The sequence below is a fragment of the Paralichthys olivaceus genome, chromosome 24, assembly GCF_024713975.1.
Source record: "Paralichthys olivaceus isolate ysfri-2021 chromosome 24, ASM2471397v2, whole genome shotgun sequence".
Taxonomy (NCBI): Eukaryota; Metazoa; Chordata; class Actinopteri; order Pleuronectiformes; family Paralichthyidae; genus Paralichthys; species Paralichthys olivaceus.
Window position 1 is genome coordinate 8,125,273 of NC_091116.1, and position 22,646 is coordinate 8,147,918.

At 38.7% G+C, this 22,646-nt stretch overlaps 3 long non-coding RNA genes across 3 annotated transcripts; all 3 read left to right on the top strand.

Annotated features, from left to right (window-relative positions):
• The first annotated feature begins 563 nt into the window (after positions 1–563).
• LOC138407040 (uncharacterized) lies at positions 564–8,995 on the top strand. The gene is made up of 7 exons (XR_011240471.1): positions 564–1,570; positions 2,617–2,681; positions 3,386–6,143; positions 6,234–6,282; positions 6,403–6,488; positions 6,578–7,564; positions 7,654–8,995. It is a non-coding gene; the product is annotated as an uncharacterized lncRNA (long non-coding RNA).
• A 56-nt stretch (positions 8,996–9,051) lies between these two features.
• On the top strand, positions 9,052–11,034 carry LOC138407042 (uncharacterized). The gene is made up of 3 exons (XR_011240473.1): positions 9,052–9,270; positions 9,360–10,348; positions 10,438–11,034. It is a non-coding gene; the product is annotated as an uncharacterized lncRNA (long non-coding RNA).
• A 13-nt stretch (positions 11,035–11,047) lies between these two features.
• LOC138407041 (uncharacterized) lies at positions 11,048–22,323 on the top strand. Its single transcript, XR_011240472.1, has 11 exons — positions 11,048–12,850; positions 12,940–14,211; positions 14,302–14,350; positions 14,471–15,632; positions 15,722–16,993; positions 17,084–17,132; positions 17,253–17,338; positions 17,428–18,705; positions 18,806–18,854; positions 18,975–19,060; positions 19,150–22,323. It is a non-coding gene; the product is annotated as an uncharacterized lncRNA (long non-coding RNA).
• The last annotated feature ends 323 nt before the right edge of the window (positions 22,324–22,646 follow it).

Sequence of the window (22,646 nt, forward strand, 5' to 3'; positions counted from 1 at the left end):
ATAACCAAAACACGCACAGTAAATATCGCTCTTCTTGGTGTTTCATGTTTTTTAAACGTTTACCTCGGACTGTAGACAGGAAGTGAAAGGAAGACACAGAACAACCCTCGAGTAATTATCAGGCACTGACAAATGAATCGATACCCACGATGAACTTTTGAGCTCGTGGTATCTCAATAACTAATGAGTGTCATCATCATCATCATTAACTCCATCTTTTCAGCATCAGTAATCATTACAATGACAACACGGAGTGCACCAGTGCTCTCATTTGTGAAATAACCTTCTGTTTAATTGTTAGTAAATAATCCCTGTGTGCAGGAGTGTGATGTATGTGGCTCCCAAATTCAAATGCAAGCTTTTCAGAGTTATTCGTGGAACTGAAGCTAATTTCATCCTATTCTGACGTCAAGTCTGTTTTCTGAGCAGGAATTCGCAACTGGGTTGAATAGTTCCTGCAGAGTTCACACTGGGAACACCTGGTGTCCACAAAATAACCACGATAGAAGGATGCAAATAAATGGCTCAGTGTGAATCATATTGCTAAAACCAAAGATATCGGCAGACCAGATTGATCCAGTAATATTTGGGACCGTGGCACTTTTTGGTGTATGCGTCACCACTGATATGTCTGTTAATGGAAGGTAAAGAAAAACGTGTGACTCAGTCACGCTGCCCGCATTTCCTCCGCTCTTCGATTTCCTGCTTGCCAAGGCCCAGCACATTGGTGTCCACATTGAGGAGGAGAGAAGAGACATCATCTGCCATCCTTGCTGACACCTAATTAGGAAAACGGTGAATTTGAGGCCACGCCACATGGCACGGACGGCACAAGGCTGCCTGCTGCTGGCTCAGTTCACCAAGCAAGTCTATAAACCAACATGGGCAGTTAAAGGATATTGCTTCGGCTAAGTAATGTGAGATTGTGTGTGTGTGCGGAAGAAACCAAAAAAAAAGGTAAACATGCTTTAAAGCTACAATGTATACACATACAGCAGTACTTAGGCACAGGGGCTGAAAATATATAATTCAGTCCAATGCAGCCCTCTTCCCATCATAGTTCTCTGATAATATATATATAATATCATCAAGATGAATTGTATATTAAGGCAAAAGAATGCAAAAAACCCAATCATTGTATAGTAAGGTATACAAATTATATTAAAAAGCCCAAGTGCAGTAAGTGTGCATACTTTTCAGAGTAGTAACAACCCTGAAGATCAATTATAATAACTTTATATCATCCTGTCAATGGATGTGCTCATGAGGGATGAATAACATTTAAAAATAAATTAAATAAACAGATTGTGATATTTTATTATCATATCATATGATGTGCTATACATTTTTTTTAAATCAGTCGTGCCCACGAATGTTTGGAAATTGTTTACAATATTTATTGTTTGAGTTAGATAAAGAAACTCCACCCCCGCGAGTCTACGTAACTTGGTCTATTCGAAGTTCCCCTTCTCCATATATCCCATTGGAGTGCTCCACTTCCTGTTTGCCAGTCGGTACTTCCGCTTGGATGCGGAACTGCTTGGATCGGGAGCCCGTAGATCTTCACGAGGTGAATACTGTTTTAAATATCAACACAGTTATACACAGTTATTATATCTTCTGTGTGTTTGACGTGTCGCTGCACATTTTTCATTGTTCACTTGCGTTTTCGAGCAAAACTCGTCTCATTAGTTCCTCGTGTCGATGCTAAGCTAAGCTAGCATCCCAAGCTAACCACACCTGAGCGCGTGTGGAATTCTCTTGTAAAACACTCGATCGCTTCTTTTGTCCTAAACTAACTAAAGTACGTCCACTTGAATAATGATCAGCTTTTCATTTTCATCAATATCAAAGTAACACAAGTTCAATACGTGTTGATTTCATAGATTTGTATTGTGTATTATATGAAATAAAAATGCAAATTGAAAAACTAAATAAAAATAAAAACTAATGACAATTTCAAAACTATAATAACCTTGGTACGTGTATGCGTATATATAACCTTTATGATGAATATTAAATTGCAATAAGTATTGATAGTGTTTTGCAGCCATGTAAAACATCCAATTATATATAATTTACCATCATAAATCAATATACATGGAAAATAATGATCATGACGATAAACAGGGAGGGAGGGAGTTTTTCCTCTCCACAGTCGCCAAAGTGCTGCTCATTGTGGGAACTGTTGGGTTTCTCTATGTTAAATGAGATTTTAAAGTGCCTTGAGATAATGTATATTATGATTTGGTGCTATACAAATTAAATTGAATTGAAACAGGTTTATTGTTTCATCTCTATTTAACAGATTAGATCATTTTAATTGTTTTAATACTATTGCTCTGTTGAATGAGTAAAGAATTGCACTAGACACGTGGCATCTATTGCATGTGCTCTACCTCATCATTGTTTTCACAATGCATAATCATTACATTGATATATATTGGACATCATTATTGATATTCTTTTATCGCTCAGCCCTGATTTGACCTTTATTAAAATGTTAATGTCACCGTTTGAGCTCCCTGCTCCATTTAAATGTATTTTATATGAACTAAAGTGTGTTCCTAAGGAAAGCTCGTATCATTTGTTTGCTATGTTTGCTACTGTCATTAGCTAGGGATGGAGGTAGAGGGAGCCAGTACGCTGGAGATGCCAGGAGCCCACAGACCCATCATTTGGTGACTATTGCTTAAAATATCAACACATTTATTGGATCTTCTGTGTGTTTGACGTGTTGCTGCAGCTTTTCCATTGTTAACATGTTTGTTAATAGTGGAATCTGCTGCGACTCTTGATACATTTAAATTTCAGACGTCATATTATACTATGACTTTTTCTAGGATGTCATGTCGTCTAAAATAATAAGAAAAAAAAGTCATAGGTTAGTATGTCGTCTAAAATATGACAAAAAAAGTCATAGGTTAGTATGTCGTCTAACATATTCTTTCATGTTTGGAAGGAGAAGCTGCAACACACAGCTTCACCACCAGATGTCAGCAGAGTCCACACATTTTATCAATAGTGTTGTATCACCCAGCCCTACCAAACCCCAAATAAATATATATATATATATATATATATATATATATATATATATGTGTATGTATGTATGTAGCGTGACATCACGAAAAGGCCCTTCCAAATGTTTAATTAACATTTATAGGAACTTCTATTCATATATATTATGTTATATTTTTACCTACCATGTTGTTCAGTTTTTTTTTGACCTTATAAGTAGAAGGACATTTGATTTGATATAAAACTGAAAACAAAATCAGTAATCACCAAACATCCACAGTGAGTTGTACATTTCCCAAACACTAAGCTGTTGGATTTGATGGAGAACACAACCCTGAGTAACTGTGACTCTTATTTCCTGCAGATCTCCAGCTGTCTGCGTCACGCTGAAGGCCTCTCACAGCAGCACAAAGCGACGAGATAAACGATGATAGATCCCCAAAAGATGTGGCAAACTCTTGCTCCAAATGCACAAGATGGAAGCTTTTGTGTCCTGGGTATGTTGGTGTAAATTCTGGACAGAGGGAGGAATTCTCCAAGTCCAGGATTCCTGGATTGGGCCCTTTGATAGTTTTACTGTGCGTGTGTGGGCGATCAAGGTAACATCTCACAATAGGCCCCTTTAAAAGCGCAACTCACGATATGATGATGCTACTATTTTTTGATCCAATTTGTGGCAACCACCTATTTACTTGTTTGTTATCTTCTCACTTAAAGGTTCACTGTGTAAAATTTAGGTGAAAGGGATCTATTGGCAGAAATTGAATGTCAGATAATCCTCATGATGTTTTCACTAGTTCACTTCATCTAAATTATATGAATATAGTTTTATTTACTGTTGAAAAGGCCATTAATATTTAAATACACCATATTTACATCGAGGGGGTGCTCTCTATGGAGGCTGCTTGTTTTTTACAGTAGTCCAGACCGGACAAACTAAATCCCTTTTGAGGTAACTGAAGCTGCCACAGGTTATTTTCATGTTTTAGGAGAGGGTGAGGTGAGAGGTGTTCAGCTGCAACATGCAACTTTAACAGTAGATATCACTAAATTCTACACTCTGTACCTTATATATTTTAAAAAGGGGTAACTGTGACATCTCTATTATGAATAAAAGTAAAGTGAAAGTTCTTCACCTCATGACTGCTACTAAATATAAGTAAGTAATCAGTGTGGTATTCTTAAAACACGTGTAATGTTTCATGCCATTGTACTAGTTAATGTCTTGAGTGTTAATTTGAAGACAACCTGGCAAACAGGAAGTGATTCACTTTCTGTGAAGTCACAAAACAAACAACAGGAAGCTGAAGGTGTGAACAGTTGTTGATATGTGAGAATGAGTAGAGATGTGAATGAAATCAGAAATAATGTTAGTGTTGAAGGTCACCAAGTAAATTGACTCAACTGCTGCAGTACTTGTCATCGAAATTGATGTTGTGTTGGTGAATGGCAGCAACTTTGTAGGTGGTGTAATCGTCACTCTTTTGGTTTGGTGGGTGTTGCACTCCACGTTTGTGTTGGTCACCTGTGTGAGTGTTGCGTGAAGGTAGCTTGAGTAACACCTGTTGTTTGATTTGTCCACCTCGTGGTGGCAGCCATTTTGTGTGAAGTGACATTCCCTTGTGGTACAACTTGTGTGTCTGCCGCTCACTTTGAATCCAGCAGCAGTAATTAGTTGGCAAATGCATTGTAATGAATACACTGATTGTAGTTGTTAGTTAGTGAAATGTGATGTAAGTGTTGAATCATTGTTTTAAGGGTGGGGGTGTTTCCTGTAGTGTCCCTGTTTGTCTCTCGTCTCTCCTCTAGCTCCACTGTGATTAACTGATCAGTCATCAATGAGGTGCATCTGGACAGTGGACTGAGGTTCTTGGAAACTCCTGTGTTAGCATCAGAAGGTAGGTTTCCAGTGTGGAGACTGCTGGGCCTCATACATTGTATTGTTCTCATCATGATTTGTATCAATGGTGTGATTTTACATGTTGTTTGCCTCATAGGGCCACATAATGAGTCCAGTTATCACAAGCACATAATAATTGTTAAATGTTGTGTATGGGGGATATGGCAGCTGTCAATAAATCTAAAAATGAGGCTGTTTTTTTTAAAAAAAAAAGAAAAAAAAGCAGTGTCTGCATTGTTCTTTACAAAGTCAAACATTTATTGTATGAAGGGAAAAATGCTTGAAGATGTGTCTTGTCTGTGAATCACTGAACTTGTATTTAGTTGTACAAGCAGTGTGTTTGAGAACTGCTTCACATGTGTGTTGCATGGAGTCGACCAAGTTGTGTCACCTGTGTACAGGTATTGTAGTCCAGGATGATCGGAGTGGCCACTCCATTATGTTAGTGTTGTTGTTGGATGTTGAAGATGCTGCGTGCTTACTTGTGTGTTTGGGGTGGTTGTCTAGTTGAAAGACACATTTGAAGGGTGTCTCCTCTTTGGCATAAGTCAACATGATGTCTTGAAGTATTGTGCTTGTGCTACCATGCTTCAACAATGGGACTTTGCTTAGGTGTCATTTAGGTTATTGTCTGATTCATCTGAATGGTAGTGTTCTGTTGTCTCCCACGTCTTTGTGGTTTTGGTTGCTATTTTAAAGGATTTGAGATGATTGTAGTTGAGCGGTTTGTACTTTTCTAGTTGTCTTGATACTTTTGAATCAAAGTATGCTGTTGTGAACAATGACCCATGTTCCAGTGATTTTCAGACAAATGCACTAGAACTAGCATGTAGAACATTTGCTGCCTTGGTCCTTAAATGAGGGCCACCTGTTTGACTTGAGTAATAGAACTCCACACTGCTGTTATTTTGAACACAATGACTGTTGTTGAAAGTGGTGAAATTGTGTTAGGGTTGTGTCTTGTCATGCCTCTGTCACAATAGAAAGGTGATTGTTCAGCCACGAAAAGTCCCAGGTGAGTATGTTTCTATTCTTTTCTCTTCTCAAAAATCTATTGGGTGAACCTGCATGGTTTTCTAAATAGTAATTGAGTTTTGTGTAAGTCTAGTTTTTGTATGAATGCCACACAGTGATGCTAAATGAGACCCTTGATTGTTTTGTCTGTCATACAGGGCCGATGAGGACAGCGGCTCACTCGTTAGGTGGAGCGATGTTGTTTGAGGTAAGTAATGTATTAAGAGCAAATAGTCTGAATAATCTGTACACACTGACGTTGTTAAAAATAAAGACGACCACTTCTGTCCACTTCCAGACATTGTACTGAAAGTCCTTGGTGGTGGGAGGGAACCACATGGAAAATGGTGAGTTTGATCTAAAATAGATTATCAGCTTTTAAAGATTGTTGTTTAGCAGCAAGTAGGTATGTGTTCCTCCAGGTGAGCCATAAGTCCTGGTTACTGTATGTCCTTCATGTGTTTCAGGTGTTATTGTGTCTACCAGGTTGTACTTCATGTGGACCTAAGAAACCTCTAAGCTGTTCCACCAGTGTTACTGAGGATCAACAGTGGTAAGTGGTTGTACAGTTCAGTGTTTGTTCATTAAATCAAAAGAGACTTTATATGAATGTGTGTTTGTAAACCATGTTATGTGTTACAGGTTTGTTGAAGCACCTGGATTGTGTCACTGCTGGATTTGAGAGTAGATTTGAACAGTTATTGTTTGAATGTAGTTGATCTATTGCTGCTTGTTCCATGTGAGATGTAGAGTTGTGTTCAGAATAATAGCAGTGTGTTCATAAAAAAATTAAATGAAAAAAAAAAAAAAAAAAGATAGTGTCTGCATTGTTCTTTACAAAGTCAAACATTTATTGTAAGAAGTGAAAAATGCTAGAAGATGTGTCTTGTCTGTGAATCACTGAACTTGTATTTAGTTGTACAAGCAGTGTGTTTGAGAACTGCTTCACATGTGTGTTGCATGGACTTGACCAAGTTGTGTCACCTGTGTACAGGTATTATAGTCCAGGATGATCGGAGTGGCCACTCCATTATGTTAGTGTTGTTGGATGTTGAAGATGCTGCGTGCTTCTATGTCTTTGTGGTTTTGGTTGTTATTTTAAAGGATTTGAGATGATTGTAGTTGAGCGGTTTGTACTTTTCTGGTTGTCTTGATACTTTTGAATCAAAGTATGCGGTTGTTGTGAACAATGACCCATGTTCCAGTGATTTTCAGACAAATGCACTAGAACTAGCATGTAGAACATTTGCTGCCTTGGTCCTTAAATGAGGGCCACCTGTTTGACTTGAGTAATAGAACTCCACACTGCTGTTATTTTGAACACAATGACTGTTGTTGAAAGTGGTGAAATTGTGTTAGGGTTCTGTCTTGTCATGCCTCTGTCACAATAGAAAGGTGATTGTTCAGCCAGGAAAAGTCCCAGGTGAGTATGTTTCTATTCTTTTCTCTTCTCAAAAATCTATTGGGTAAACTTGCTGCACTTGCTAACTAGGTGTGTGTCCCTCCATGTGAGCCATAACTCCATTTCCTTCATGTGTTTCAGATGTTATTGTGTCTACCAGGTTGTACTTCATGTGGACCTAAGAAACCTCTAAGCTGTTCCACCAGTGTTACTGAGGATCAACAGTGGTAAGTGGTTGTACAGTTCAGTGTTTGTTCATTAAATCAAAAGAGACTTTATATGAATGTGTGTTTGTAAACCATGTTATGTGTTACAGGTTTGTTGAAGCACCTGGATTGTGTCACTGCTGGATTTGTGAGTAGATTTGAACAGTTATTGTTTGAATGTAGTTGATCTATTGCTGCTTGTTCCATGTGAGATGTAGAGTTGTGTTCAAAATAATAGCAGTGTGTTAATAAATAAAAAATTAATAATAAATAAAAGATAGTTTCTGCATTGTTGTTTACAAAGTCAAACATTTATTGTATGAAGGGAAAAATGCTAGAAGATGTGTCTTGTCTGTGAATCACTGAACTTGTATTTAGTTGTACAAGCAGTGTGTTTGAGAACTGCTTCACATGTGTGTTGCATGGACTCAACCAAGTTGTGTCACCTGTGTACAGGTATTATAGTCCAGGATGATCGGAGTGGCCACTCCATTATGTTAGTGTTGTTGGATGTTGAAGATGCTGCGTGCTTACTTGTGTGTTTGGGGTGGTTGTCTTGTTGAAAGACACATTTGAAGGGTGTCTCCTCTTTGGCATAAGTCAACACAATGTCTTGAAGTATTGTGCTTGTGCTACCATGCTTCACCGTGTTCTGTGGTTTGAACAGTGGTGATGTCATCACTCCACAAAATGTTGTGGTATTTTCCTTTAAGGAAAATTGTAACCTCTTCAGCACATGTTAATTTTTCAACAATGGGACTTTGCAGAGGTGTCATTTAGGTTATTGTTTGATTCATCTGAATGGTAGTGTTCTGTTGTCTTCCACGTCTTTGTGGTTTTGGTTGCTATTTTAAAGGATTTGAGATGATTGTAGTTGAGCGGTTTGTACTTTTCTGGTTGTCTTGATACTTTTGAATCAAAGTATGCGGTTGTTGTGAACAATGACCCATGTTCCAGTGATTTTCAGACAAATGCACTAGAACTAGCATGTAGAACATTTGCTGCCTTGGTCCTTAAATGACGGCCACCTGTTTGACTTGAGTAATAGAACTCCACACTGCTGTTATTTTGAACACAATGACTGTTGTTGAAAGTGGTGAAATTGTGTTAGGGTTCTGTCTTGTCATGCCTCTGTCACAATAGAAAGGTGAATGTCCAGCCAGGAAAAGTCCCAGGTGAGTATGTTTCTATTCTTTTCTCTTCTCAAAAATCTATTGGGTGCACCTGCATGGTTTTCTAAATAGTAATTTAGTTTTGTGTAAGTCTAGTTTTTGTATGAATGCCACACAGTGATGCTAAATGAGACCCTTGATTGTTTTGTCTGTCATACAGGGCCGATGAGGACAGCGGCTCACTCGTTAGGTGGAGCGATGTTGTTTGAGGTAAGTAATGTATTAAGAGCAAATAGTCTGAATAATCTGTACACACTGACGTTGTTAAAAATAAAGACGACCACTTCTGTCCACTTCCAGACATTGTACTGAAAGTCCATGGTGGTGGGAGGGAACCACATGGAAAATGGTGAGTTTGATCTAAAATAGATTATCAGCTTTTAAAGATTGTTGTTTAGCAGCAAGTAGGTATGTGTTCCTCCAGGTGAGCCATAAGTCCTGGTTACTGTATGTCCTTCATGTGTTTCAGATGTTATTGTGTCTACCAGGTTGTACTTCATGTGGACCTAAGAAACCTCTAAGCTGTTTCACCAGTGTTACTGAGGATCAACAGTGGTAAGTGGTTGTACAGTTCAGTGTTTGTTCATTAAATCAAAAGAGACTTTATATGAATGTGTGTTTGTGAACCATGTCATGTGTTACAGGTTTGTTGAAGCACCTGGATTGTGTCACTGCTGGATTTGTGAGTAGATTTGAACAGTTATTGTTTGAATGTATTTGATCTATTGCTGCTTGTTCCATGTGAGATGTAGAGTTGTGTTCAGAATAATAGCAGTGTGTTCATAAAAAAATTAAATGAAAAAAAAAAAAAAAAAAGATAGTGTCTGCATTGTTCTTTACAAAGTCAAACATTTATTGTAAGAAGTGAAAAATGCTAGAAGATGTGTCTTGTCTGTGAATCACTGAACTTGTATTTAGTTGTACAAGCAGTGTGTTTGAGAACTGCTTCACATGTGTGTTGCATGGAGTTGACCAAGTTGTGTCACCTGTGTACAGGTATTATAGTCCAGGATGATCGGAGTGGCCACTCCATTATGTTAGTGTTGTTGGATGTTGAAGATGCTGCGTGCTTACTTGTGTGTTTGTGGTTTTGGTTGCTATTTTAAAGGATTTGAGATGATTGTAGTTGAGCGGTTTGTACTTTTCTGGTTGTCTTGATACTTTTGAATCAAAGTATGCTGTTGTTGTGAACAATGACCCATGTTCCAGTGATTTTCAGAGAAATGCACTAGAACTAGCATGTAGAACATTTGCTGCCTTGGTCCTTAAATGAGGGCCAGCTGTTTGACTTGAGTAATAGAACTCCACACTGCTGTTATTTTGAACACAATGACTGTTGTTGAAAGTGGTGAAATTGTGTTAGGGTTGTGTCTTGTCATGCCTCTGTCACAATAGAAAGGTGATTGTTCAGCCAGGAAAAGTCCCAGGTGAGTATGTTTCTATTCTTTTCTCTTCTCAAAAATCTATTGGGTAAACTTGCTGCACTTGCTAACTAGGTGTGTGTCCCTCCATGTGAGCCATAACTCCATTTCCTTCATGTGTTTCAGATGTTATTGTGTCTACCAGGTTGTACTTCATGTGGACCTAAGAAACCTCTAAGCTGTTCCACCAGTGTTACTGAGGATCAACAGTGGTAAGTGGTTGTACAGTTCAGTGTTTGTTCATTAAATCAAAAGAGACTTTATATGAATGTGTGTTTGTGAACCATGTCATGTGTTACAGGTTTGTTGAAGCACCTGGATTGTGTCACTGCTGGATTTGTGAGTAGATTTGAACAGTTATTGTTTGAATGTAGTTGATCTATTGCTGCTTGTTCCATGTGAGATGTAGAGTTGTGTTCAAAATAATAGCAGTGTGTTAATAAATAAAAAATTAATAATAAATAAAAGATAGTTTCTGCATTGTTGTTTACAAAGTCAAACATTTATTGTATGAAGGGAAAAATGCTAGAAGATGTGTCTTGTCTGTGAATCACTGAACTTGTATTTAGTTGTACAAGCAGTGTGTTTGAGAACTGCTTCACATGTGTGTTGCATGGACTCAACCAAGTTGTGTCACCTGTGTACAGGTATTGTAGTCCAGGATGATCGGAGTGGCCACTCCATTATGTTAGTGTTGTTGGATGTTGAAGATGCTGCGTGCTTCTATGTCTTTGTGGTTTTGGTTGTTATTTTAAAGGATTTGAGATGATTGTAGTTGAGCGGTTTGTACTTTTCTGGTTGTCTTGATACTTTTGAATCAAAGTATGCTGTTGTTGTGAACAATGACCCATGTTCCAGTGATTTTCAGACAAATGCACTAGAACTAGCATGTAGAACATTTGCTGCCTTGGTCCTTAAATGAGGGCCAGCTGTTTGACTTGAGTAATAGAACTCCACACTGCTGTTATTTTGAACACAATGACTGTTGTTGAAAGTGGTGAAATTGTGTTAGGGTTGTGTCTTGTCATGCCTCTGTCACAATAGAAAGGTGATTGTTCAGCCACGAAAAGTCCCAGGTGAGTATGTTTCTATTCTTTTCTCTTCTCAAAAATCTATTGGGTGAACCTGCATGGTTTTCTAAATAGTAATTGAGTTTTGTGTAAGTCTAGTTTTTGTATGAATGCCACACAGTGATGCTAAATGAGACCCTTGATTGTTTTGTCTGTCATACAGGGCCGATGAGGACAGCGGCTCACTGGTTAGGTGGAGCGATGTTGTTTGAGGTAAGTAATGTATTAAGAGCAAATAGTCTGAATAATCTGTACACACTGACGTTGTTAAAGTTGTAAAAAAATAAAGACGACCACTTCTGTCCCCTTCCAGACATTGTACTGAAAGTCCTTGGTGGTGGGAGGGAACCACATGGAAAATGGTGAGTTTGATCTAAAATAGATTATCAGCTTTTAAAGATTGTTGTTTAGCAGCAAGTAGGTATGTGTTCCTCCAGGTGAGCCATAAGTCCTGGTTACTGTATGTCCTTCATGTGTTTCAGATGTTATTGTGTCTACCAGGTTGTACTTCATGTGGACCTAAGAAACCTCTAAGCTGTTCCACCAGTGTTACTGAGGATCAACAGTGGTAAGTGGTTGTACAGTTCAGTGTTTGTTCATTAAATCAAAAGAGACTTTATATGAATGTGTGTTTGTAAACCATGTCATGTGTTACAGGTTTGTTGAAGCACCTGGATTGTGTCACTGCTGGATTTGTGAGTAGATTTGAACAGTTATTGTTTGAATGTAGTTGATCTATTGCTGCTTGTTCCATGTGAGATGTAGAGTTGTGTTCAGAATAATAGCAGTGTGTTCATAAAAAAATTAAATGAAAAAAAAAAAAAAAAAAGATAGTGTCTGCATTGTTCTTTACAAAGTCAAACATTTATTGTAAGAAGTGAAAAATGCTAGAAGATGTGTCTTGTCTGTGAATCACTGAACTTGTATTTAGTTGTACAAGCAGTGTGTTTGAGAACTGCTTCACATGTGTGTTGCATGGAGTTGACCAAGTTGTGTCACCTGTGTACAGGTATTATAGTCCAGGATGATCGGAGTGGCCACTCCATTATGTTAGTGTTGTTGGATGTTGAAGATGCTGCGTGCTTCTATGTCTTTGTGGTTTTGGTTGCTATTTTAAAGGATTTGAGATGATTGTAGTTGAGCGGTTTGTACTTTTCTGGTTGTCTTGATACTTTTGAATCAAAGTATGCTGTTGTTGTGAACAATGACCCATGTTCCAGTGATTTTCAGACAAATGCACTAGAACTAGCATGTAGAACATTTGCTGCCTTGGTCCTTAAATGAGGGCCAGCTGTTTGACTTGAGTAATAGAACTCCACACTGCTGTTATTTTGAACACAATGACTGTTGTTGAAAGTGGTGAAATTGTGTTAGGGTTGTGTCTTGTCATGCCTCTGTCACAATAGAAAGGTGAATGTCCAGCCAGGAAAAGTCCCAGGTGAGTATGTTTCTATTCTTTTCTCTTCTCAAAAATCTATTGGGTAAACTTGCTGCACTTGCTAACTAGGTGTGTGTCCCTCCATGTGAGCCATAACTCCATTTCCTTCATGTGTTTCAGATGTTATTGTGTCTACCAGGTTGTACTTCATGTGGACCTAAGAAACCTCTAAGCTGTTCCACCAGTGTTACTGAGGATCAACAGTGGTAAGTGGTTGTACAGTTCAGTGTTTGTTCATTAAATCAAAAGAGACTTTATATGAATGTGTGTTTGTAAACCATGTTATGTGTTACAGGTTTGTTGAAGCACCTGGATTGTGTCACTGCTGGATTTGTGAGTAGATTTGAACAGTTATTGTTTGAATGTAGTTGATCTATTGCTGCTTGTTCCATGTGAGATGTAGAGTTGTGTTCAAAATAATAGCAGTGTGTTAATAAATAAAAAATTAATAATAAATAAAAGATAGTTTCTGCATTGTTGTTTACAAAGTCAAACATTTATTGTATGAAGGGAAAAATGCTAGAAGATGTGTCTTGTCTGTGAATCACTGAACTTGTATTTAGTTGTACAAGCAGTGTGTTTGAGAACTGCTTCACATGTGTGTTGCATGGACTCAACCAAGTTGTGTCACCTGTGTACAGGTATTGTAGTCCAGGATGATCGGAGTGGCCACTCCATTATGTTAGTGTTGTTGGATGTTGAAGATGCTGTGTGCTTACTTGTGTGTTTGGGGTGGTTGTCTTGTTGAAAGACACATTTGAAGGGTGTCTCCTCTTTGGCATAAGTCAACACAATGTCTTGAAGTATTGTGCTTGTGCTACCATGCTTCACCGTGTTCTGTGGTTTGAACAGTGGTGATGTCATCACTCCACAAAATGTTGTGGTATTTTCCTTTAAGGAAAATTGTAACCTCTTCAGCACATGTTAATTTTTCAACAATGGGACTTTGCAGAGGTGTCATTTAGGTTATTGTTTGATTCATCTGAATGGTAGTGTTCTGTTGTCTTCCACGTCTTTGTGGTTTTGGTTGCTATTTTAAAGGATTTGAGATGATTGTAGTTGAGCGGTTTGTACTTTTCTGGTTGTCTTGATACTTTTGAATCAAAGTATGCGGTTGTTGTGAACAATGACCCATGTTCCAGTGATTTTCAGACAAATGCACTAGAACTAGCATGTAGAACATTTGCTGCCTTGGTCCTTAAATGAGGGCCACCTGTTTGACTTGAGTAATAGAACTCCACACTGCTGTTATTTTGAACACAATGACTGTTGTTGAAAGTGGTGAAATTGTGTTAGGGTTCTGTCTTGTCATGCCTCTGTCACAATAGAAAGGTGATTGTTCAGCCACGAAAAGTCCCAGGTGAGTATGTTTCTATTCTTTTCTCTTCTCAAAAATCTATTGGGTGAACCTGCATGGTTTTCTAAATAGTAATTGAGTTTTGTGTAAGTCTAGTTTTTGTATGAATGCCACACAGTGATGCTAAATGAGACCCTTGATTGTTTTGTCTGTCATACAGGGCCGATGAGGACAGCGGCTCACTCGTTAGGTGGAGCGATGTTGTTTGAGGTAAGTAATGTATTAAGAGCAAATAGTCTGAATAATCTGTACACACTGACGTTGTTAAAAATAAAGACGACCACTTCTGTCCACTTCCAGACATTGTACTGAAAGTCCTTGGTGGTGGGAGGGAACCACATGGAAAATGGTGAGTTTGATCTAAAATAGATTATCAGCTTTTAAAGATTGTTGTTTAGCAGCAAGTAGGTATGTGTTCCTCCAGGTGAGCCATAAGTCCTGGTTACTGTATGTCCTTCATGTGTTTCAGGTGTTATTGTGTCTACCAGGTTGTACTTCATGTGGACCTAAGAAACCTCTAAGCTGTTCCACCAGTGTTACTGAGGATCAACAGTGGTAAGTGGTTGTACAGTTCAGTGTTTGTTCATTAAATCAAAAGAGACTTTATATGAATGTGTGTTTGTAAACCATGTCATGTGTTACAGGTTTGTTGAAGCACCTGGATTGTGTCACTGCTGGATTTGTGAGTAGATTTGAACAGTTATTGTTTGAATGTATTTGATCTATTGCTGCTTGTTCCATGTGAGATGTAGAGTTGTGTTCAGAATAATAGCAGTGTGTTCATAAAAAAATTAAATGAAAAAAAAAAAAAAAAAAGATAGTGTCTGCATTGTTCTTTACAAAGTCAAACATTTATTGTAAGAAGTGAAAAATGCTAGAAGATGTGTCTTGTCTGTGAATCACTGAACTTGTATTTAGTTGTACAAGCAGTGTGTTTGAGAACTGCTTCACATGTGTGTTGCATGGAGTTGACCAAGTTGTGTCACCTGTGTACAGGTATTATAGTCCAGGATGATCGGAGTGGCCACTCCATTATGTTAGTGTTGTTGGATGTTGAAGATGCTGCGTGCTTCTATGTCTTTGTGGTTTTGGTTGCTATTTTAAAGGATTTGAGATGATTGTAGTTGAGCGGTTTGTACTTTTCTGGTTGTCTTGATACTTTTGAATCAAAGTATGCTGTTGTTGTGAACAATGACCCATGTTCCAGTGATTTTCAGACAAATGCACTAGAACTAGCATGTAGAACATTTGCTGCCTTGGTCCTTAAATGAGGGCCAGCTGTTTGACTTGAGTAATAGAACTCCACACTGCTGTTATTTTGAACACAATGACTGTTGTTGAAAGTGGTGAAATTGTGTTAGGGTTGTGTCTTGTCATGCCTCTGTCACAATAGAAAGGTGAATGTCCAGCCAGGAAAAGTCCCAGGTGAGTATGTTTCTATTCTTTTCTCTTCTCAAAAATCTATTGGGTAAACTTGCTGCACTTGCTAACTAGGTGTGTGTCCCTCCATGTGAGCCATAACTCCATTTCCTTCATGTGTTTCAGATGTTATTGTGTCTACCAGGTTGTACTTCATGTGGACCTAAGAAACCTCTAAGCTGTTCCACCAGTGTTACTGAGGATCAACAGTGGTAAGTGGTTGTACAGTTCAGTGTTTGTTCATTAAATCAAAAGAGACTTTATATGAATGTGTGTTTGTAAACCATGTTATGTGTTACAGGTTTGTTGAAGCACCTGGATTGTGTCACTGCTGGATTTGTGAGTAGATTTGAACAGTTATTGTTTGAATGTAGTTGATCTATTGCTGCTTGTTCCATGTGAGATGTAGAGTTGTGTTCAAAATAATAGCAGTGTGTTAATAAATAAAAAATTAATAATAAATAAAAGATAGTTTCTGCATTGTTGTTTACAAAGTCAAACATTTATTGTATGAAGGGAAAAATGCTAGAAGATGTGTCTTGTCTGTGAATCACTGAACTTGTATTTAGTTGTACAAGCAGTGTGTTTGAGAACTGCTTCACATGTGTGTTGCATGGACTCAACCAAGTTGTGTCACCTGTGTACAGGTATTATAGTCCAGGATGATCGGAGTGGCCACTCCATTATGTTAGTGTTGTTGGATGTTGAAGATGCTGTGTGCTTACTTGTGTGTTTGGGGTGGTTGTCTTGTTGAAAGACACATTTGAAGGGTGTCTCCTCTTTGGCATAAGTCAACACAATGTCTTGAAGTATTGTGCTTGTGCTACCATGCTTCACCGTGTTCTGTGGTTTGAACAGTGGTGATGTCATCACTCCACAAAATGTTGTGGTATTTTCCTTTAAGGAAAATTGTAACCTCTTCAGCACATGTTAATTTTTCAACAATGGGACTTTGCAGAGGTGTCATTTAGGTTATTGTTTGATTCATCTGAATGGTAGTGTTCTGTTGTCTTCCACGTCTTTGTGGTTTTGGTTGCTATTTTAAAGGATTTGAGATGATTGTAGTTGAGCGGTTTGTACTTTTCTGGTTGTCTTGATACTTTTGAATCAAAGTATGCGGTTGTTGTGAACAATGACCCATGTTCCAGTGATTTTCAGACAAATGCACTAGAACTAGCATGTAGAACATTTGCTGCCTTGGTCCTTAAATGAGGGCCACCTGTTTGACTTGAGTAATAGAACTCCACACTGCTGTTATTTTGAACACAATGACTGTTGTTGAAAGTGGTGAAATTGTGTTAGGGTTCTGTCTTGTCATGCCTCTGTCACAATAGAAAGGTGAATGTCCAGCCAGGAAAAGTCCCAGGTGAGTATGTTTCTATTCTTTTCTCTTCTCAAAAATCTATTGGGTGCACCTGCATGGTTTTCTAAATAGTAATTTAGTTTTGTGTAAGTCTAGTTTTTGTATGAATGCCACACAGTGATGCTAAATGAGACCCTTGATTGTTTTGTCTGTCATACAGGGCCGATGAGGACAGCGGCTCACTCGTTAGGTGGAGCGATGTTGTTTGAGGTAAGTAATGTATTAAGAGCAAATAGTCTGAATAATCTGTACACACTGACGTTGTTAAAAATAAAGACGACCACTTCTGTCCACTTCCAGACATTGTACTGAAAGTCCTTGGTGGTGGGAGGGAACCACATGGAAAATGGTGAGTTTGATCTAAAATAGATTATCAGCTTTTAAAGATTGTTGTTTAGCAGCAAGTAGGTATGTGTTCCTCCAGGTGAGCCATAAGTCCTGGTTACTGTATGTCCTTCATGTGTTTCAGGTGTTATTGTGTCTACCAGGTTGTACTTCATGTGGACCTAAGAAACCTCTAAGCTGTTCCACCAGTGTTACTGAGGATCAACAGTGGTAAGTGGTTGTACAGTTCAGTGTTTGTTCATTAAATCAAAAGAGACTTTATATGAATGTGTGTTTGTAAACCATGTCATGTGTTACAGGTTTGTTGAAGCACCTGGATTGTGTCACTGCTGGATTTGTGAGTAGATTTGAACAGTTATTGTTTGAATGTATTTGATCTATTGCTGCTTGTTCCATGTGAGATGTAGAGTTGTGTTCAGAATAATAGCAGTGTGTTCATAAAAAAATTAAATGAAAAAAAAAAAAAAAAAAGATAGTGTCTGCATTGTTCTTTACAAAGTCAAACATTTATTGTAAGAAGTGAAAAATGCTAGAAGATGTGTCTTGTCTGTGAATCACTGAACTTGTATTTAGTTGTACAAGCAGTGTGTTTGAGAACTGCTTCACATGTGTGTTGCATGGAGTTGACCAAGTTGTGTCACCTGTGTACAGGTATTATAGTCCAGGATGATCGGAGTGGCCACTCCATTATGTTAGTGTTGTTGGATGTTGAAGATGCTGCGTGCTTACTTGTGTGTTTGGGGTGGTTGTCTAGTTGAAAGACACATTTGAAGGGTGTCTCCTCTTTGGCATAAGTCAACACAATGTCTTGAAGTATTGTGCTTGTGCTACCATGCTTCACCGTGTTCTGTGGTTTGAACAGTGGTGATGTCATCACTCCACAAAATGTTGTGGTATTTTCCTTTAAGGAAAATTGTAACCTCTTCAGCACATGTTAATTTTTCAACAATGGGACTTTGCAGAGGTGTCATTTAGGTTATTGTTTGATTCATCTGAATGGTAGTGTTCTGTTGTCTCCCACGTCTTTGTGGTTTTGGTTGTTATTTTAAAGGATTTGAGATGATTGTAGTTGAGCGGTTAGTAGTTTTCTGGTTGTCTTGATACTTTTGAATCAAAGTATGCTGTTGTTGTGAACAATGACCCATGTTCCAGTGATTTTCAGACAAATGCACTAGAACTAGCATGTAGAACATTTGCTGCCTTGGTCCTTAAATGAGGGCCAGCTGTTTGACTTGAGTAATAGAACTCCACACTGCTGTTATTTTGAACACAATGACTGTTGTTGAAAGTGGTGAAATTGTGTTAGGGTTGTGTCTTGTCATGCCTCTGTCACAATAGAAAGGTGATTGTTCAGCCACGAAAAGTCCCAGGTGAGTATGTTTCTATTCTTTTCTCTTCTCAAAAATCTATTGGGTGAACCTGCATGGTTTTCTAAATAGTAATTTAGTTTTGTGTAAGTCTAGTTTTTGTATGAATGCCACACAGTGATGCTAAATGAGACCCTTGATTGTTTTGTCTGTCATACAGGGCCGATGAGGACAGCGGCTCACTCGTTAGGTGGAGCGATGTTGTTTGAGGTAAGTAATGTATTAAGAGCAAATAGTCTGAATAATCTGTACACACTGACGTTGTTAAAGTTGTAAAAAAATAAAGACGACCACTTCTGTCCACTTCCAGACATTGTACTGAAAGTCCTTGGTGGTGGGAGGGAACCACATGGAAAATGGTGAGTTTGATCTAAAATAGATTATCAGCTTTTAAAGATTGTTGTTTAGCAGCAAGTAGGTATGTGTTCCTCCAGGTGAGCCATAAGTCCTGGTTACTGTATGTCCTTCATGTGTTTCAGGTGTTATTGTGTCTACCAGGTTGTACTTCATGTGGACCTAAGAAACCTCTAAGCTGTTCCACCAGTGTTACTGAGGATCAACAGTGGTAAGTGGTTGTACAGTTCAGTGTTTGTTCATTAAATCAAAAGAGACTTTATATTAATGTGTGTTTGTGAACCATGTCATGTGTTACAGGTTTGTTGAAGCACCTGGATTGTGTCACTGCTGGATTTGAGAGTAGATTTGAACAGTTATGGTTTGAATGTAGTTGATCTATTGCTGCTTGTTCCATGTGAGATGTAGAGTTGTGTTAAAAATAATAGCAGTGTGTTAATAAAAAATAAATAAATAAATAAAAGATAGTGTCTGCATTGTTCTTAATTACGTCAATTCTGGACGGAAATTCTATTACAGTCGATTTTTATCCGACAAAACTGTTCACAAATTTAAAGAACTGCTCCCCTCCTCACTTCCCTCTCAGCCATGTCTCAGTACAATACAAGAAGATTATCAAAACCTTACTCCCACACTAGTTGATAACTTTGTAAATAGTACTGCAGCCTCACTAAAAACAGCACTTGAAGCTGTCGCCCCATTCAAAAAGAAGAAACTAAGTCAGAGGAGATTAGCTCCGTGGTATAATTCCCAAACGCGCGTTCTAAAACAGACATCGCGGAAGCTAGAAAGGAAGTGGCGTTCCACCAATCGCCAAGACTTCCACCTAGCCTGGAAGAATAGCCTTATAAATGACAAAAAAGCACTTAGAAATGCCCAAACCTCTTATTATTCATTACTAATAGAAGAAAATAGGAACAACCCCAGGTTCCTCTTCAGCACTGTAGCCAGGCTGACAGAAAGTCACACCTCTACTGACCCATCTATTCCTCTAGATGTGAGAAGCAATGACTTCATGAGCTTCTTCACTAATGAAATTACAACCATCAGGGATAAAATCCACCACCTCCTCCCAGTGAATAACACTGATACATTGTCTGGTCCTGAAACCATAGCACCAGATTTATGTCTAAACAAATTGTATATTTCCATGAAGCATGATGAATCTAATCGCCTATTTCAACTTCAGGAATGTCTCAAAGATACCAAGGCCTGGATGACCCAAAATGTTCTACTTTTAAACTCAGACAAAACTGAGGTTGTTGTAATTGGCCCTAAACATCTCAGAGAAACACTGTCTGACCAGATAGTCACTTTGGATGGTGTCAGTCTGGCTTCCAGCTCCACTGTGTGGAACCTTGGAGTGTTGTTCGACCAAGACATGTCATTTGACCCCCATATTAAACTAGTGTCTAGGACGGCTTTCTTCCATCTGCGCAATATTACCAAAATTAGAAACATCCTGTCTAAGCAGGATGCTGAAAAACCAGTCCACGCGTTTGTAACCTCTAGATTAGATTACTGCAACTCTCTATTAGCAGGATGCTCCATGAAGACTGTTAAAAGTCTCCAGTTGGTCCAAAATGCTGCAGCACGAGTGCTGACAGGAACTAGAAGGAGAGATCATATCACTCCTGTCTTTGCTTCCTTACATTGGCTCCCGGTAAAATTTAGAATAGAATTTAAGATCCTGCTCCTCACTTTTAAAGCCCTCAACAATCATGCCCCTTCATATATCAAAGAGCTGATAACACCTTATTCGTTCCCAAAACACAGGCTCTCTAGTGGTTCCAAGAGTCTGTAAGAGTAGAGCAGGAGGTAGAACATTTAGCTATCAGGCCCCTGTCCTGTGGAACCAGCTCCCACTCTGGGTTGGGGAGGCAGACAGTGTCTCAGCATTTAAAGTAAAATTAAAAAACTTCCTCTTTGACAAAGCCTATAGTTAGGGCTGGATCAGGTGAGTCCTGAACCATCCCTTAGTTGTGCTGCTATAGGTCTAGACTGCTGGGGGAACTCCCATCATGCATTGAGCACTTCATCACTTCCCTCTGTCTCTCTGCCCCCCCCACACCTGTTTATTTATTTATTTATTAGTTTGAACATGTCATCATGTCAAAGTGTCACTTTGTCCTCCCATCGTCCCTCTGGCTCTTCTCTCTATCTCGTTTCAGATAACTCCGGCACCGGGACTGCAGGACAACAACGACTACCATCACCATTGTCATCATTATTTATTTAGTTATTGTTATAGTCAGCCTTGATACTGATGGTGCCAAATTGTTCCCGGTCTCTCTCTCTCCACCTCATCTCTCTCTTCTCTCCCCCGCTTTCCACCCATCTCTCCTTTCCTCCCCCCTTACTTTTCTTTCCTCACCCCAACCGGTTGAGGCAGATGACCGCCCACATTGAGCCTGGTTCTGCCAGAGGTTTCTCCCTGTTAATGAGGGAGTTTTTCCTCTCCACAGTCGCCTGTGCTTGCTCATTGTGGAAACTGTTGGGTTTCTCTATGTTAATATTGTTTTAAGGTCTTGACCTTTAAATGTAAAGTGCCTTGAGATAATGTAAATTATGAATTGGCGCTATATAAATAAAATTGAATTGAATTGAATTGTCATTTTGCGACACGGATGAGAGCGAAGACGAGCTGGAAATAGCCGCATGGTGACCTTGAAGTCTGCGAGGAGGAAGAGGAGAAGATGGGAGTGAGAGGTTTAACACTCAAACACACACGTGTATTTATTATCCACAGAGGCAGATTCTGACACATGAATCGAATCAAACCAAAAAAACAGCACAAAGCAGTCAATAAAGTTCTCTGATGCTAAAACAAATGTATCTGTCGTCATAATTCCTAATCGATTCAATTGTTGCTAAATGTTTGTTTTAATCTGAAACGGCAAAGTACCTTTTCCTAAAGTTGACAGATAAATGAAATGGGGTGAAAAACATCAAGACAGGAATAAGTGGAACGCACCGTCAAATACACACGCTGCATTCAATATGGAGTAGCTTGTGTGTTTTGTACTTAAGTTTTGAGGTACTTTGCTTTAGTTACCTCTGCCAAGGTAGTTATGTTGTCACCCCTCTGTCTGTTTGTTCGTAAACAGGATTAAGACCCATAAAAAAGAATGTGACTATAGAAATAAACTGTGTTAACTGAGGGATTATGTTAAAATTACCAGATGGATTTCTGTGGAGGTGGAGGGATATGGGTCAGTGAGGATCCAATTACATTGTGGTCCTGTTTCAGATCAGGGGCAAATCAAATTATTCAATATTGTGAAATATTTTAACATTATATGTGATTTCTCAGAGAATAATAATTGTATCTTGATAAAAAAAAAAAACATATTTTCTATTAATGAATGTTTAGTCCACATTGAAATACATTTTGTGCAGTACTGTATTCTTTACAGTGCATTGTCACAGTTGAAATTCATGCCTTGTTTTCAGGTGGATGAGAAAATTGCAGATGAGCAAAGTGAAGTGTAGTGCAGGGTTTAAGAGCTGCACTGTTGGGCAGGAGACAGAAAAAAGGTTGAAAGAAAAATGTAGGGAGCTCCTCGGGTGTTATTTTTTCTCAATCTCTCCCTGATTTTGCCGTAAGAGAAGGTATCATTCCACTTTTCAGATTGAAACTGTTCTCCTCGAACCTCCATAGACACGGGGAAAATGCAAATGCCACACAGAATGGTCCGAAGGTAAACAGTGGGTGCGTAGAGCAAAAGAAGTGGAGCATATTGGCTGAAATACATCTGCTGTCTGCCATTTAATTTATCTCCATTCATATGCATATA